This window comes from Cherax quadricarinatus, chromosome 10 (assembly GCF_038502225.1).
Source record: "Cherax quadricarinatus isolate ZL_2023a chromosome 10, ASM3850222v1, whole genome shotgun sequence".
NCBI lineage: Eukaryota > Metazoa > Arthropoda > Malacostraca > Decapoda > Parastacidae > Cherax > Cherax quadricarinatus.
The window spans coordinates 33,945,744-33,953,518 of NC_091301.1; the positions used below are offsets into that span (position 1 = coordinate 33,945,744).

Genomic DNA, 7,775 nt, shown 5'->3' on the forward strand with positions numbered 1-7,775 from the left:
TTTTTCTTTCTTTTTAGATTTATGCATGCTAAGCTTGTAAACGTCGTGTTAAAATGCTTTTGTAAGTGTATTTTTGGGGGGTTTGAAATGGATTGATCTATTTTACATTATTTCTTATGGGAAAAATTTGTTTGGTGCTCAAACAGCCTTCTGGAATGAATTATGTTTGAATACCAAGGTACCACTGTATAATAATTTTTATGTAGGGGTTCCCTAAGACATGAAAGTTATTTCAAGGGTTATGCAAAGATAAAAACAAATTCAGAAACACTACTTTATACCCAGGTCATCCTCAACACTTTATACCCTGGTCATCCTGAACACTTTATACCCTGGTCATCCTCAACACTTTATACCCTGGTCATCCTCAACACTTTATACCCTGGTCATCCTGAACACTTTATACCCTGGTCATCCTGAACACTTTATACCCTGGTCATCCTCAACACTTTATACCCAGGTCATCCTCAACACTTTATACCCTGGTCATCCTGAACACTTTATACCCTGGACATCCTGAACACTGTATACCCTGGACATCCTGAACACTGTATACCCTGGTTATCCTGAAGTAAGTATTAGTTATTTAGTCATGTTAATACTGTTACATGTTAACCTCCATGTGTTTATGGAGTTATCAGGTGAAGAAGCAGAACCAGCAGCAGAAGGAGAATGAATGATTCTTTGAGCTACTATAACTGGAAAAATAAAATAATATTGCATGATGTGCAGACTGATAAAAGGGAAAATAAAAGTCCAAAATCAATGTTGACATTTAATGACTTACACATGGTGTACAGTATTAACTGTTTCACTTTGATTGTATATCTGATTTATTAGCAGAATACCACTGCCTTCTTGCACTCGGACAAAAATGCTTCACCATCAGTTTTATAATAAACAAGTTCGAAAATTAAAACTGCCATCTTCTATAAAAGAAAAAAAAGGGCCACTGTTGAATATAATTACTGTATATCACTTGTTGCATTATGAAGTGGCAGTGGGGTTAAAATACTCACAACTAACATTCGCTACACCATGTTTTCCTCCAGCGAGTATTTCACATCATTATGGTCACTACGTACAGCAAATACCTCTTCAAACTGAATGTTCCAGCTAACATCTGTTCACCCTTCCTAGGCTCTGATTTTCTTAGCAGCTATTTCCATCTTTTAAATTACTAACAATATCCCAGATGATTTCCATAAATCATTATCACTCCAGTGTAAACCTTGACAACAATGAACACTCAATCTTTATAAAGCTACACTTTGATCTTGGTTAATACAGACATCTCATACCATTGAAACAAGACATAATTTGGTCATCTGTCTTTGAAGTTAATTACATTTACATGATGCTACCATTCTAAACAAAAATATTTTCAGTAATGATTAACTTAAGCAATTCTTTTCAATGAAAACTTTACATATGGTTTTTATGTCAACTCAGCAAAATATAACTAGTGTACACACAGGTTAATTCCATACATCTACAATTCACAAAAATTGCTTCATCATTAATAATTTCTCATCCTAGTACTGTATTATTAAACTGTATCATTTGAATGCTCAGCAACCGCCCCCCCCCTCCTCTGACTCACTCTCTCAAGCACTTCTCAGTTCCCAGTTCATGTATACACAACATGCCCCTTTACTTTATGCTACTTTTTCACAAAAAGTAGTTATCTGTAACCCTGATGAGTAAAAACTTATGTTACTCTGAAATACCTCTGACACATTCTGAGACTTTTCCAGCAATGAAAAAATGCTTTAAGTAAAAACTGGTGTTGCTGATATGCAGGAATGATTTCTAGTTCAAATGGCAGCTTGTGGAACTCTTCACTCAATTAACACAAGATGGGTCAAGACAATGAAAGTTAGGAGAGAGTAAATAAGCACAAGTATGAAGAGATGGACACACACTTGATCACTGAAATTGAAGAACAATTAATATAATGATCAAGTTCTGCTTTAAGGGTCAATAAACAAATGCAAAATTGAGGAAATTGTTGGAAAATCACCAGGCATTTGCATCAAAGAATTGCTTGTCAAGCAGTTCAATGAAACTAAGGGAAAACAATTTTTAGAGAATATTGACCCACTTGTCAGAGCACTTGCTTGAAACAACAGCTAGAGCTCTGTTATCACAAGTAAGACTCTGCTGTAGAAAACAGCTGGCACTGTTATCACCTACTTATCACAAGTAACAGTCTGTGCTCTAGATTAGAGCTGGTTATGACAAGCAACAGCCCCTGCTGTAGATAACAGCAGGCCCTGTTAAAAACAAGCAGCAGCCCCTGCTGTAGAAAACAACACACACTATTACCACAAACAGAAGGCCTGCTAGTATAGACAACAGCAACACCTTAATTATCACAAGCAGCCACGCTTGGTTGTATTGCGGACACCTTTCAAGTTGTCTGAAGCCATAGTTAATATTTTATACATACAATATTTATATTCCCAATGGGTCATATAGTATTGTATTATATATGGCCAGAAAAATTACAAAACTATGGTAATCTAATACTGTGAATCAAAAAATTCCTACTGTATACTCATTTGTACAACACTGCTCCCTTAACATAATTTACAACGAGGGCTTGGATGCATGTGAAAAGTCAAAATACAGACAAATTTGTAAATTAACACACACCATACAAGGGTTGGAAAAAAATAATCTTGGAGTAACAATTTTATTTGTAGGAAGGTGGAAGGGCATATTTCTCATATGGTTTCTCTTCCTTTGTCTCCTGATTCGTGTGTCAAAACAAAAATGCCATTCTACATACTTTTTTAAAAAAATTACAAAACTTCAATCTCCCATAATCACTGTAACAACTGGGCGCATTTACACAGCCATTCTCTTTATTACATTTAGCACACGTTAAGTAATTCTAGATCATCACATGTAGAGTGGTTCTAGATCTAAGGCTAGATCTAAGGCAATTCTTTCTACATACTCTACTATATGTTGTATAAAATAGTAGTTAGGAGTACCCTGGCTAGGCAGTGGTAATACAGCATATCATCATACTCTTCAAGGGAAAGCAGAAAAAATTTATTTCACAATACATGAAGATTTAAACAGAGACTGACTGCATATACAGTAGAGTCCCTACCCACCAATTACATGAACCACAAAACTTAAGTACTGCATCTCCTGGTTTGTGTAACGGCAACAATCGTTTAACAAGCTAGAAATTGGGACAGAATGTGTGCAACTACTGCCAGCAAAACATATGAATAAACAGAGTAGATTTCTTCTTAAAACTTTGATACTCTGGTTGCAATGGTAAACGATCATGATTGAAGTTTACCTGGAGTTTCCCTGGAGATGACTTCTGGGATTAATGCCTTCCCTGGAGGATGGCTTGATCAATCAGACTATTGGTGCTAGCTGTATGAGCCCAACACATGCACCATAGCCCAGCTGATCAGGAAATTACTTCAAAATCAAAATATCTATTAATTTGTGTAGTATACAAACTGTAGTTGACTTGGGTAACTTATCAAAGTCCCTTTTGAAGACAGCTATGGATCTGTTAGCAGTCACCCTTATGAATGAAGAATTTGTCTCCTTAGATTTACTGAGGTGTCAAGTGTAGTCACTGGCAACCCTGCTTTTCAAATGAGTGTTGTGCAGTTTGCCAAGCCTCTTGCTTTATGGGGGTGCTTTTAGTGTGCAGATCTGGGACCAATCCCTCAAAAATTTCCCAGGTGTCTGTTACGACATATTGTTCTTGCTTACATTTCAAGGAATATACATTACAGCATCTCCTCACTTAATGATAGAGTTCCCTTCCTGAGACCACATCAGTAAACGAATTCATCACTAAATGAGGAGAATACTATAATGGTAGTGAGTTTGTCAACCATCTTTGATATTGTTTTAATGCTACCTTTGCACCATTTATAACATTTCTGGTATATTTTTAAAAGTTTATACAGTAGTGTACTGTATATTGTAATAAACAGAAAAGAGTTGATCAGCTCTAATATACATTATTTAGGTACGCATGCGGGTCAGAGAGCCTGTCGTAAGTCCAAGTCGTCGGTAAATGAGTATGTCACTAAGTTAGGAGAGGCTGTACTTCAAGGAACTTCAGGACTTCCAAGTAATTTAGGTAAATGACTGCATTTATACAGGCAGTGGAGATTCTCAGTACATTCTTCAGCTCTGCAAGTCTGCCTCCCTGACTAAGAATACCAATACTGTCTTTACTTCTCATTTTGAAACTTCTAGTTACTATGTCTATCATTTTCCTTGAAGTTGTGATAACAACATTGTTGAGATCCTTGAATGGTAGATCTTCTGACTATATCAGTCTTAAGAAACCATCATCCATGAGGAGCACAACACCAGAGGCAAGCAGCTTCCAGGTCCCTTCATCACCCAACTCTCAACAAGCCAACATCAAAGGGCAGCACACTAGTTTTTCAGTAATTATTATTAGTTGTAATACAGTAATTAATGAAAAAAAACATTATTATAATATATTACTGCCTCAAGTGGGAGCACCAGTCATCTGCCAAACTCCAGATAATCATACTGTTATATTTCCATTTTTGTACCAGGTTTACTTTCTTGAAATATATTTGGCTTCACATGATGTCATTCTGCTAGATGACTGCACTTGTGTATGTATGGCAGTAATCATCTTTGTGAATTAAGTGAATTTTCATTTGGAAGCCATATCTATCAATGATGTGTCTCGACTTCACTACCAGTGATGTTTATTGCCATATCAATAATTAACATGTCTAACCTCCAAATACCAGTAATAATTTATAATTATTCCCCCATCTTTTTGCCTAATATAGTACGTATACTGTATAGTATATTTAAACTCTTCATAAATTTTGACTTTTCATACCAGCCTCATTACCTGAATAAATCTGTAGTTACACTTTCATGTGAAATATATTTACCAGTATGATACTTTAGAAAAAGTATTGGTGAAGTTTTACTAAAACACAAAAGTTACCCAGATAGGAACTTCTATGAAATAAGTAGGTAAGAATCCGTCCAATTTTTTTTATAATGTACGTAAAATTAATCAAAATGGACTTGTCATACATAAACAAAAATCACTAAAAAATTAACTATCAAAAATACTTTTCAACACTGAATAAGGACTAAGTTGTACAAACTTCACAATAAAAATATTTAATATAAATCAGCACTGATAAACAGTTCCAGACTGCAGAAAAAAATCATGCATAAAACATGGTATGTTAGCAAGAATTTCAAGAAGTACCTATGAAAAATATGGTATTATCTAACATCACCTCTTTGGGAACAATATTTTACAGAAGTTATTTACACTGAATTCCAGCTTGCAAACCACCCTTTTGACTGGCATTTTCTGTAGTTTAAACTGATGTATACCTGTTAAATTTTCCACGCTTTTTCAACATGAAATTATTCATCACAGAAAGAACATCCCAATAACTTTTTTTTTCATCAAAGGAATACGAACTAACAGTTCGTAAGGTTATCATCAATACAGTACACCATTCACTAATGTTTATGGACATTTTCACATAAGCATCACAACTAAGCAATCAGATGAACCTTGTGTAAGGCTGCAACATGAGCCTTGAGAGCATCCTTGCGGTTAGTGCGGTGGGGGCAGTAGGGGCAATGAAAGGGTTTCTGCCCTGTATGAACCAGCAAGTGTCTCTCAAGTTTTTGTTTCCATGTTATGCCACTAAATGAATGCCCACATATAGTACAGAACCTTGATAAAGACAAGGAATTTTTTTCTCCTGCAACACCTATACCAAGGCCACCTGCACTGCCTCCATCTGGAGCATGACCTCCCGCTTCCTGACGACGTCTATCCACTGCCAGAGGAGCTGTGTACGCCGAATCTTGTCTGGCTATGTCAACCTGCAATATAAACGCATACCACTAAGTCTCCCTCTAGCTCAAAGCTTGCATAAAAGTGTCTTCTTTAGTTACTTATCATTGACATAAGAGATAATGCCGAGCCTAGATTGGTGGGAGTGGGCCATGCATGCGTGCAATGTGCAGTTTCAAAGAGTCCTTTCTGGCACATCGATGTGGGCAGTGGGGACAGTAGAATGGCTTCTCTCCCGAGTGAGTCATGAGGTGGCGTGTCAGTTTTTGCTTCCACGAGGGACTAGGCTGGAACTGTTTACCGCACACTCGGCATCTCCGCTCCGAATCCAGACAGGTGAGCAGTGTTCCCACATCCAAGTTGCCCCCAGTATCCTGCAACACAAACCACTACTCAGTGCTCCACCCTCTCCCTTGCAGTCATGCAATTGCCTTTTCATACACTTTTGGAAATGTTCAAGACACTGGATGAAAAGGGGTTAAAAAACTTTCCTATTCTCCAATGTTGAATACCTTGGTAAATGTGTTCTTCAAATTCGTATGCCAGTCTGATCATATGCCAAGACATCGGAGGCAGAGAGGGGGGGCTTATCAGGATGCATAATCCTACTATGTCTCCTGATAGAATCCTTCCTGCCACTACGGTGTGGGCAATATGGACAATGATAAGGCTTAACTCCTGTGTGTGTCAGGAAATGGCGCTCTAATTTCTGCCGCCATGAGGATACAGTAGGGGGGAAGTGCTTGCCACACAGATGGCAGGTGCCAGGCTCTAGGACAGCTCCAACTTGCTCCTGCGTCGTTCCTCCGCCCGCCTGCAATACAGGGCACACTTAACCTTCCAGCTTCACGATATCAGCACACCCCCACATCCACTTCTTACCACTAAAAATTAACTGCATAAAGAAAAAGAAATTCAGTGTAGAATATAAAAATATTATTTCAACTTCAATGAGTTTCTGCTTGAGTAGAAGGCATGAACCCTGAGGACAGCAGGTCTCTGTGCTTCCTTTTGATATGCACTTCCAAATTCTGTTTGAGGTTTGCTCTGTGAGGGCAATGTGGACACTGGAATGGCTTTTCACCAGTATGAGTTATCATGTGTCGCTTTAACAGGAACTTGCGGTTGAAGCCGTAGAAGGTCTTGCCACATGTTATGCACTCAACAGCAACAGATGGAGAAGTGGGGGTTGGCAGATGGGGGCGGTGCGTCACCAACGCGGACTGCCAGGCCGCCACCCGCCCCTGAAACAATAACACCGCACGTCAGCCTCCGTATTCTTAACGATGAATGCATCTTCCACTGCTAATGTTATACTCCCTTGGTCTTCATAATATCTTAGCAGGTTTAGTAAGGCAAAGCAAGAGCTTTAAGTAAAATAGCTGGATGCCTGTAAATACAGGACTTTTTCAATTGGACTGACTTGTATTATCAGGAGCCAAACTCAGTGAGGGAGGTGGAGACATAATAACAGAGGCATTTGACAAAGCTATATTTTTATCCAAAGCTTTAAGAAAGTGGGCATGAAGACCATGTATATGTTTTTTCAGGTTTCCCTTCAAAGAGGCTCGGTAGGGACAGAAAGGGCATGGAAAAGGCCTTTCCCCAGTATGAGAGAGAAGATGTCGTTGTAGATCTTGTCGACGATTGCGGCTGTAGAATGCCTTGCCACACACATGGCAGATGAGCCCGCGCCCCTCTAGCCCATCACACCCGCCCGGGGCAACCACGTCTACCCTCACACCCTGCAACACACAACAGCCCCACTTAGTGCCTGGATTTGCACCTTAAATTATTATATCCTCATTAATAACCTGTAGAACAACACTACAACAAAGTAATTATCAACGTACAATACTGAACAGCCAAACATTTTTTCACAAGCCCATCAATCCACTAGATAAAA

The 7,775-nt window shown here is 38.5% G+C and overlaps 1 long non-coding RNA gene across 1 annotated transcript in view; it reads right to left on the reverse strand.

Moving 5' to 3' along the window:
* Positions 1-761: 761 nt before the first annotated feature.
* LOC138850967 (uncharacterized) overlaps positions 762-7,775 on the reverse strand; it is a 31,987-nt gene continuing 24,973 nt past the window's right edge. Inside the window, exon 2 of the long non-coding RNA XR_011391835.1 lies at positions 762-7,614. This is a non-coding gene — a long non-coding RNA (uncharacterized lncRNA). The remainder of the gene's footprint in view (positions 7,615-7,775) is intronic.